The 10,441-nt window shown below is 41.8% G+C and overlaps 1 long non-coding RNA gene across 1 annotated transcript; it reads left to right on the top strand.

Annotated features, from left to right (window-relative positions):
- The first annotated feature begins 2,625 nt into the window (after nt 1–2,625).
- LOC147911174 (uncharacterized) lies at nt 2,626–9,477 on the top strand. The gene is made up of 3 exons (XR_015551446.1): nt 2,626–6,719; nt 6,941–7,692; nt 8,888–9,477. It is a non-coding gene; the product is annotated as an uncharacterized LOC147911174 (long non-coding RNA).
- Nucleotides 9,478–10,441: the final 964 nt, after the last annotated feature.

The following is a 10,441-nucleotide window of genomic DNA, read 5'->3' as shown; positions in this document are numbered from 1 at the left end:
TAACAAGTTGCTTGCGGAGCAGACATTTGTTTGTGCAGATATAGAATCCTGCAGCAGGGACTTGAGCCAGGCTGCCTAGACTCAAATCCCCTCTTCCACTGCCCAACTGTGTGACCAAGCGCAGGTCACCCTCCTGAAGCCCAGGGTTCCTTATTTGTAAAACCGGGAAGATTGTTACTGCAGGGCCTAGCTATGCCATTGCTATAAAGATTAGATCTGTTAAGGTGTGTAAGTGTTTAGAAGAGGGCCCAGCACATAGGAAGCATCAGTTTTTATCAACATCATCACCAACTTGGGGGAAAAGCTTCCTGAAGAAAGACAACCATACTCCAAAACCTGCAGGGCAGAAAAAAAGAAATTATAGTTTCTTTAGTCTCTTATTCTTCATTTCTTTTGGTTTCTTTTCTCAGTCATTAATTTCACTTACTTGCAAGATGTGACTTAAAGTAGTAAATCAATCATTAGCAAGAGAGATGGACTACTCAAAGGTCGATAATATAAAATTATAATGTTACTTAGCCTTCCCTTCACATTTGCCAGGGCCAGGGCAAGAGTGTGAATGGACGCCCTCATACCATCTGTCAAAATATTAAACAATTATAAATCAAGATGACAAATTGTAGATAAAATATGTTTTCTCCTCCTACCTTGGCCAATGTGCCTTCATAAGAACCTGGAAAGCCAGAGGGAAATTTAGTTCTCTGACTCCTTCCCCAGCCCACTTTATTTCCCACCCCGGGCCCAGTCTTGCACTGTGAGGGGCCTCACACACTGGCAGGGATGTGTGTGTCGCCCCAACGCCACCACCCCAGTCTACAAGTCCTAGCTCTGTCCTCATCCCCACCTCAGCCTCCTCTTGGCCGCTCCTCAGGCCTAAGGGCGAGCACCTTGCAGGAAGTGATAGTCACCCTTGCAGGAAGGGTCCAGGAAAGAGGTCTTTAAGGGCCTCAGAAAGGAGGTTAGGGCCCTTTGAGCAGGGATTGTCAGGGTGATGGGTACCTGGAATGTGTTGCAGAATGGTGTGTGTGTGTGTGTGTGTGTGTGTGTGTGTGTGTGTGTGAAAGAGAGAGAGAGAGAGTGCGCTCTAGGCAGGCATGTCCCCTGGCCCTGGGCCTCCTTGCCTTGCATAGAATGGCATGGCCAGAAAAGGGCCAGAACAGGCTTTGTAATATATAGAAGCCAGGGTAGGGGCCCTCTTGCCTAGGTCTAAGGGTAATCCTGATGTTACTTTTATTTAGTTGTTATATCAAATCATTATACCAAATTGATTCCATGGTAGTTGTGGACCTTAAACAGCCAGTTATTTCTCCAGCACAAACAGGTTTATTTGGGATCAGCAAAGAATTGCAATCTAAGGTCTACAACCATGTCAAGCCACCTGCAAGTCCTCCTGCAGAAAAGGGAGGAGAAACTCTTATAGAGGGGAAGAGGAAGTTGGGAGGGCTAATGTAAACAAAGAGTCCTCCAAAGAGGAGGAGACTGGGAGTTTAAAGTGTAGTGGCTTTTCATTGGCTGAGTTGTGGTAGTCTATCATTGGCTGAGCTGTTGCTGGCAAGAAGAGGAAGTCTTTCTTCTTCCTATTCAGCTCTGCTGTCTTCATAGGGTGTCAGAGCTCCCCTTTTTGGCCTCCTGACTCCATTTTAGTCAGGTTTATGTTTATTAATTTCCACATAGTGTACAAAGGTTTACTTTACTGATTTTAGTGCAAACAACATTGTACTACAACCCTGGCAAAAAAAAAAATGCATCTTTTTAGCATATTTTATTTAGGTCTCCCCTCACCCAGATTAGTTTTCTAAGGGAAAAAAATCCCCCAAACAATTAATGTAACTAATTATTTTCAGTAAATACATAGAGTAACCAGGTGAGGCATCGTTTAGCATCCCAAATTTTTATTAGGCCATTTTAGGAGAGTCTAAAATTAAATATAATTAAACAGTAAATAGATAATTCAAAATAATTAAAATTTGCATTCTGTGGTTGATTCATTAATGACATATGACAAATCTAAATGCAGGACCCTCTTTATTAACAATAACACATAGCAAACTAAATGAATATTTCTAGAGTATTTATGCTAAAATTATGCATTCTAAATGGTGACAGACTTTTATTAAATGCAGAGTTTTTCACTTTGAATATTTAATTTGCTGGAGCACTCCCTTTTAATATTGTTCTTAAATCCGTTTATATTAGCAGAGCTGATTTCTGAAACAGCTCTGATTATACTTCCTGGACCACAGGCCATGAAGTCTGCCTGGATGGACAAGTCTTCCTATAAGCTACAGAATGTCTTAGCTGCGAGTTAGAGGGAATCTAGCTTCACCCCCTTGTTTTTTTAGAGGAGAAAAAGGTTCAGGGCAGGTAAGGGACTTGGCCCGGGTCACAGCTGATAATCTGTGTAATGTTAATGAGTCTAGTTCCAAAGATGGGTCCCGAATGGCCCCATTAGGCAAAGAGTAAAGAAAGCCAGTGTTTCATCTCAGTAGACATATGGCTCTTTGGGTGAACCATATGAAATTGCCATTTTTGTAGCTCAGAAACAGTTGGATCAATGAATGGAAGATTGGTTTTGGAAATATGTTGAAATTAGAATTTTACATTTAAAATGTAAACACTACACAATTTTAAAATTAAATCCTGTATATTTGAGTCAATAACTGCTTGGATATTATATTATGTAGTTTGCTAGGGCTGCCATAACAAAGTACCATGAACTGGGTGGCTTAAACAACAAAAATTTATTGTGTCACAGTTCTGGAGGCCAGAAGTCTGAGATCAAGGTGTGGGCAGGGTTGGTTCCTTCTGAGGAAGACTCTGCTCCGTGCCTCTCGCCTAGCTTCTGGTACTTTGCCAGCAATCTTTGGCATTCCTTGGCTTGAGGTGCATCACCCCAATCTCCGATGTCATTTTCACATGGCATTCCCCCTCTGTGCATGTGTGTCTCCAAATTTCCCCTTTTATAAGGAAACCAGTTATATTGGATTAGGGACCCACCTTCCTCCAGTATGACCTTATCTTAATTAATTATATCACAATGACCCTATTTCCAAATAAGGTCACATTCTGGAGTGCTGGGAATTAGGACTTCAACATACGAATTTAGGGGGTACACAATTCAACCTGTAACAGACATGAACATGGAAAGTATTTCATTTTGCAATCACTATTCAGAAATATTTGACATTGCATCCTATGCTATTAGAAAATTCACTTTTAAGTAGAGATGACTCAAAAGTAGAAAGTAGGGAGAAAGGCTGTGATGCCACATGAATATGTATATGGAACCCCTCCACCCATTGAGCATTTACACCAGTATAAGCATTTATTGCCTTATTTAAACCCAATAACAGTCCTTTGAGGGCACCTGGCCTAAGATCATGCTGCCAGTATGTTCTTGACCAGCTAGTGGTAGAGCTAGAATTCAAACAGATCTTTTCCTAATCCAAAGTCTATCCTTTCTTATCCTCCATTCTATATGGCCTTGAAACTCATCATTTGACAGCTACTGATATTTTTTATTTTCCTTGTATGAGATGTGTAAAATATATATTTTGTGACCCAGAAGGGTTTACACATATACATGGTTCATTATTTGAGGAATAGTATTCATTGACATAGAATGCATTTTTACATGCCGTGATATAACACTATGTGTTCACCATTCTGTTAATTTTCCTCCTTAGCACTCAGTAAGACTACGTTTCTCATCCTTTCTAGTGGTTAGATGGGTCTATATGACCCAGTCTGGCAATGAAGTATGAGCAGAAGTGATATAGCCACTTCCAGGCCTGGCCTCCAAACATCCTGCACTCTCTTCCTTATTTTTCCTTAGTTGGCCAGCTAGATGCAGAGGATCCAATGGAGAACTCTGAGGCCCTGGAAGAAGAGTGGATGATTGCAAAGCATAGAGCACAGAACTGTGTCTTGGGCCAGAACTAAACCTTCACTATATTGAGCCAGTGATATTTTGAGGTTGTTTGTTTCAGCAGCTGGCACACTTATCCTGACTAATACACAAACATTCCATGCAACAATTACACAAATGCACCAAAACAACTTTCTACAATGTTCTCAATGGATTTATGTGGCTATCCAGATGGCGAAGGAGACTGAAAACCTGGAACTCTGAGATTAAGAGTTGATGTCTGACAATGGAATACTACTCAGTCAAAAAAAGATGAAATCTTGCCATTTGCAACATGGATGGACCTTGAGGATATTATGCTAAATGAAATAAGTCAGATGGAGAAAGACAAATACCATATGATTTCACTCACATGTGGAAGATTAAAAAAAACAACAAAAACAAACAAACACATAGACACAGAGAATAGATTGGTAGTTACCAGATGGGAAGGGTGGTGGGGGGAGAGTGAAAGGAGTAAAAGGGCACAGTTGTAGGTGATGAATGGAAACTAGACTTTTGGTGGTGAACACAATGTAGTCTATAAAGAAGTCGAAATAGAATGATCTACACCTGAAATTTATATAATGTTATAAACCATTGTTACCTCAATAAAAAAATAAATTTTTAAAAAAGGAGTCAATGTCTGAGAAGAGAAGCCTAGATAGTGAAGGCAAAGTTACAATGAAGAACCATCTAGAGCAGCTCTGGCCAGTAGACTTTCAGCAATGATGGAAATGTTCTATTCTGCGCTGTCCAATACGCTAGCTGCAAGCCACATGTGGCTATTGAGCAATTGAATGTGGCTAGTGCTACTGAGGAATTGAATTTTTTATTTCATTTAATTTTAATTAAAATTTAAATTTTAGAGGACATGTGTATCTAGTGGCTATGTATGGGACAGTGCAGATATAGAGATAAAGTGGAAAGATGGATTAGCATGGTGGGGGAAGAGGGGAGATCATAAATTACTTGGAAGTGGAAAGGCAGGAACTGGAAGGTAAGATGTCATCCTTGGTGGGAGGTGATGATGGTCAAGAGGAGAGGTATGATGGTTAATTTTATGTGTCAACTTGGCTAGGCCATGGTGCCCAATTGTTTGGTCAAACACCAGTTTAGATGTTGCTGTGAAGGTATTTTTAAAATGTGATTAACATTTAAATCAGTGGACTTTGAGTAAAGCAGAGTTCCCTCCATAATGTGGGTGGGCCTCATCCAAGCAGTTGAAGGCCTTAAGAGAAAAGACTGAGGTTCCCAAAAGAGGAAGGAATTCTGCCTCCAGACCGCTTTCAGACTCAAGACTGTAAAATCAACTCCTGCTGAAATGTCCAGCCTGCAGGACTGCCCTATGGACTTTGGACTTCCAAACCCCCACAATTGCATAAGCCAATTCCTTAAAATTAATCAATCTCTCTCTTTCTCTCTCCAGGTATAGATATAGATATAGATATAGATGTAGATGTAGATGTAGATATAGATATAGATATAGATGTAGATGTAGATGTAGATATAGTTATCTATCTATCTTAACTGGTTCTGTTTCTCTTGAGAACCCTGACTAATACAGGAGGGCATGAGGTTACTAAGAACATTTTCCTCAAATGTATTTGTAATAGCTAATTTAAAACAATAAGAATCAGGTGCAAATTCCAATAAATAAAATGAAATCATAGATTCCCTCATTTTATTTCATCTCGTGTAAACCAACAACTAATGTGTGGGTCTCTAAAATACACCAGTTCTATGAAAGCTAAATAACAGCCAAACGATAGAACAATAGAGTAGTTGAATGGCTCCAGCTAGAGCCTCACTAATTCAGTGAGATGGGCTCCCTCTGTCTCACAGCTCTTGCATGCCTATTTCCACTGAAGTCCTTGAATTTGTGCTTCCACGAGGTCTCCAGGATTATTCATTTGTTGACAAAGCGGAATCCTCAGAAGTGATAAATTCCACACACTCAAGTCCTTGTACTCTTTTCTCCGTGCGTGGTGTCTCCCTGGATGGTGTCTTGGTTCTGCCTGGGAGGGACTACTCCACAGCCTTGGACTCCTGGTGCGTGGGCAGCATCCTTGCATCCCTGTAGGTGCTGATGTCATGCATGAGCAATCTTTGAATGCTGAGATTCTCCTCAAAAATCATTTGGTGGATTTCATAATTGTTTGCCACTTAGATGCACTTCTCATCAGGGTTCAACAAGTACTCCTAACTACAAGGATTGGAAACAAAGGGATGCTCTAGGCATGCTCTTACAACTCACAAGCAGACTGAAACCAAAGGGTCTTGCATAATAAATACCATTTAATTTGATGGCTATGTGTTTATGCTTACAAGGTGACAGGGCACCAGGTGTAGAACATTCCACTTCTTATTGTCTGCAATTATCCATGGCCTGTGTCTGTGTAGAAATGTTGGCTTCATTCATTCCTGGGGCACCTGGGTGGTGTCCACCACAGAGAACACCCTCCTGGCTCCAACAAACATTTGCCATTGTGTCCTAGAGAAGTGTAGAACACAGAGGTTGAGAATTTTGGCTCAAGTGCCCCTCTGCGTGGTATACTACTACTTCCTCTTAGAAGCTGTATGACCTTGGGCAGATTACTTAACCTTGCTGTGTCTCAAATTCCTCACCTGTAAAATGGTGATAGTAATAGTGCCTTCCTTTCAGGCTTGTTGAGAAGATTAAATGTGGTCGTCTGTGTGACGCACTTAGAATCATGCCTGGTAGAGTTAGCCCTCGGTAAACACAAGCTGGCATCACTTCTTCAGAGAGCAAGAAGAATATCCCTTTGGGAGACGAAGAGAGTCATCAGAGGTAAGGGCCCCTGTTCTGCTTCTTACTATTTGTCTGTCTCTCAGAGTCATTTCCTAAGTGTCCTCTCTGTCCTTCTTTATCAACGCTGCTGGCCCTGCACTCACATGCCCACTCAGAGGGGTCAGGTCACCTGAACTCATTGCTGCTGACTCAGTAGCTGACATCAGTTGGGAACCTCAATCCCAGACTCAGTTTCAGTCCTTTTGTGTCAACCCTGGCAGTTGTATGGATCCCAGCCCACCACCCCTCAGGAACAGAAAACCAGGACATGGAAGGGAGCACACAGCACCATGTTGTCAAAAGATCACATGCTTTGGAATCAGAAGACCCGAGTTCAAATCCTGACTCTGCCTCATATCAGGTGTGTGGCTCTGAGCACATTTCTTAACATCTTGAATGCTTCATTTTGCTCATTTCTAAATGAGGGTAATGATATTTTTATTTATGAAATTATTGTGAGTTGTGAATGAGGTAACATTTGAGAAGCTCTTAGCACAGGCCTGGCCCATAGAAAACATTCAATAAACAAATGGTTCCAACTTCTCCCTGAGAATTAGGAGCATTCCTAATTTCCTAGGACTTTTACGTGTAACCGAAGAGGAATGGCAACTGATTCATTGTGTTAATGGTTGTTATGTGTGTGCACGCTCATGTGCACCAATAAATAGCTGATATTAGCAGAGCCTTACTTTCTTCCTAGCTCTTTACATGTATTATCCCCATTTTTTAGAAGAGGAATTTGAGGGCACATCAAGGTTAAGCCATCAAACCAAGGCGGCACGTCTCATAAGAGGAGGAGTGGTATTATAACCCACATGATGTAGCACAGAGCCCGAGCTCTCAACTACTGTCTTCTCCTGCTTCTCACAATGGCAGGTGTTTGTTACAGCGGGAAGCTGAGGCATGAGAGGCTGTGTCCTGTGCAGGGCAGGCCACTGCAGTTGGAGCAGACACTGGGGTGTGGCCTGTGAAGGTGAGGCAGAGGCAGTGCTTCTTCGCAATGGTAGACCTTTTCTGGGTTGGCCTCGAGCTGGAATCTTTTCAGCGACTTAAATAATGCATTGAGAGTATTTTGAAGCCATGTTTCGTTACCATAACTCAATCATAAGTCTTCTGCAGGGAGGAAGACTGGCATATGTTTCTTTGGTGTTCTTCAGCCCAGCTCTAGGAACAGAACCCAGCCCAGAAGACCACCCAAAAATACTAGCTGACGGGCAGATGTAGCAATAAGAAGCCATTTTAAAAAATTGAGGTATAGCTGACATATCATAAAATGCACTCTCTTAAAGTGTACAATTCAGTTGTTTTAGTATATTCACAAAGTTGTGTAACTATCACCAGTACCTAATTCCAGAACATTTTTATCACCCTGAAAAGAAACCCTATACTCATTAGCAGTCACTCTCCATTCTCCTGGGCCCCCAGTCCCTGGATACCACTAATCTACCTTCTGTCTCTATGGATTTGCCTATCCTGGAAATTTCATATAAATATAGTTATACAATAGGTAGCCTTGTGTCTGAGGAAGCCATTATTTTTTAAATGCAATAGGATAGTCACTGTGGAAGCTAGCTTCCACAATGGCCCCTGCATTAGTTTGCTAGGGCTACCATAACAAAGAACCACAGACTGGACGGCTTAAACAATAGAAATTTATTTTCTCATAGTTCTGGAGGCCAGAAGTCCAAGATCAAGGTGTTAGCAGGGTTGGTTTTTTCTGAGGCCTCTCTCCTTGGCCTGCAAATGGCCACCTTCTCCCTGTGTCTTCACATGATCTTCCCTCTAGTCGTGTCCTAATCTCCTCTTCGTATAAGGACAGCAATTATTGGATTAGCCCCACCCTAGTGACCTCATTTTAACTTAATTGCCTTTTTAAATGTCCTACCTTCAAATATAGCCACATTCTGTGGTACTGGGGGTCAGGGCTTCAACATATAAATTTTGGGGGACAAACTCAGCCCATAACATTCCCCCAATATTCCTTTCCACCAGGAACTCATGCCCTTGTGTAGTCCCCTCCAACATTGAGTCAGGGCTAACTCATGTGACAGTGAGTGACATTCAAGGATGGCTCACTTGGAGGTAAACTAGCCACCATGTTGTGAGGACACCTGAGCAGTCTTGAGGTAAGGGACATTTGGAGAGTAATTGAGTCTTCCTGCTAACAGCCGGTACCAACTTACCAGCCATGTGAGGGAGTGTGAGTGGATACTCCAGCCCTGTCTAACCTCCTGATGACTGCAGCTCTAGCCAACATCTGACTGCAACCTCGTGAGAGATCTCAAGAGAGAACTGGCCTGCCGAGCTGCTCTTGAATTCTGATCCACAGAAACCATGAGATAATAAATGATCCTTGCTATTTTAAGTCATTGAGTTTTGGGGTGATTTGTTATGCAGCATTAGATAACTGATACAGCTGAGTGGGATGGTAGTGGTTGAAGAAGTCAATGATTATTATATACCCACTATCTTTTAGCCATAGAATCATCTGTGGGAATTATCTTCAAGCCTCACAAGAGCTCTGTAAAATGTGTGTTATTATCACTGTTTCACTGAGGCTCGGGAGGTTCAGGAACTTGCCCAAGGTTTAAATCTACGTGCTTTCTACTGTATCACTGAACCATTGCTGTAGGATGCCCTCAACCAGGACTGCTGTTGTGAACACAATTACTTGCTATCACTTAGCAGCAACAAGAGTGACCCCAAATGCACCTCATACTTACCTTGGAATCTACTTTGGAAAAGTTACCCTTTTGCATTCAACATTTCCTTCTGTTTTTTTTCTCTTATACATTTCTTTCCTTTCTTTTTTCTTGTGTGTGTGTGTATGTGTGTGTCAGGGTCTTCAACAAAAGTGATTTATTATGTCTCACAAATCTGTAGGTGGCTGGGCTCGGCTGGGTGACCTGGGGTATGTATTAGGCTGCATTCAACTAGGAGCTCAGCTGAGGCTGGAATGTCCAAGATGTCTTCACTCTTCTAGCTGGGCCTTGGCATAGCTATTGGCTGAACTTCTCTTTTCACACGGTCCTGCATCATTCAATAGTCTAGCTTCTTTCTCTGATGGCTGGCTTCTAAGAGACATCTCATATATTTCATTATTTTTTCTTTTAAAGCTCAAGTTTTTTTTTTTTTTTAGGAAGATTGGCCCTGTGCTAACATCTGTTGCCAATCTTCCTCTTTTTTCTCCGCAAAGCCCCAGTACGTGGTTGTGTATCATAGTTGTAGAGTTGTAGCTCTTCTATGTGGGACACCACCTCAGCATGGCTTGATGAGTGGTGAATAGGTCTGCGCCCAGGATCCGAAACCAAGATCTGAACCGGCGAACCCCGGGCCGCCAAAGTGGAATGCGCGAACTTAACTGCTACGCTACTGGGCCGGCCCCTATTTCCTTATTTTTAAAGCAATACGTCATGCAAAATTCAACTGCGAATAAGATATTCAGTGAGAAATATCCCTCTTATCCCTGCCACCAGCCCTCAATTTTCTTTTCCCAGAGGCAGCCAGTTACCACTTTCTTAACTAGCCTTCCGGATTATTCTGAGCACACATCTATGTCTATGTCTATATGCATATGTATATCTCTACATTTCTATATCTATAGCTATTATATCATTTTAAAGAAAAATGGTAGTATTCTTTACACGTTTCTGATTCTTGTGTTTTTGCTTACCATATCCTGGAGATTTTTGTATATCAGTATATGGAGAGCTATAGCTCTA

This window comes from Ceratotherium simum, unplaced genomic scaffold, assembly GCF_057802395.1.
Source record: "Ceratotherium simum simum isolate JZ-2026a unplaced genomic scaffold, ASM5780239v1 HiC_scaffold_49, whole genome shotgun sequence".
Lineage (NCBI taxonomy): Eukaryota > Metazoa > Chordata > Mammalia > Perissodactyla > Rhinocerotidae > Ceratotherium > Ceratotherium simum.
This window is presented reverse-complemented; position numbering and strand designations above follow the sequence as displayed.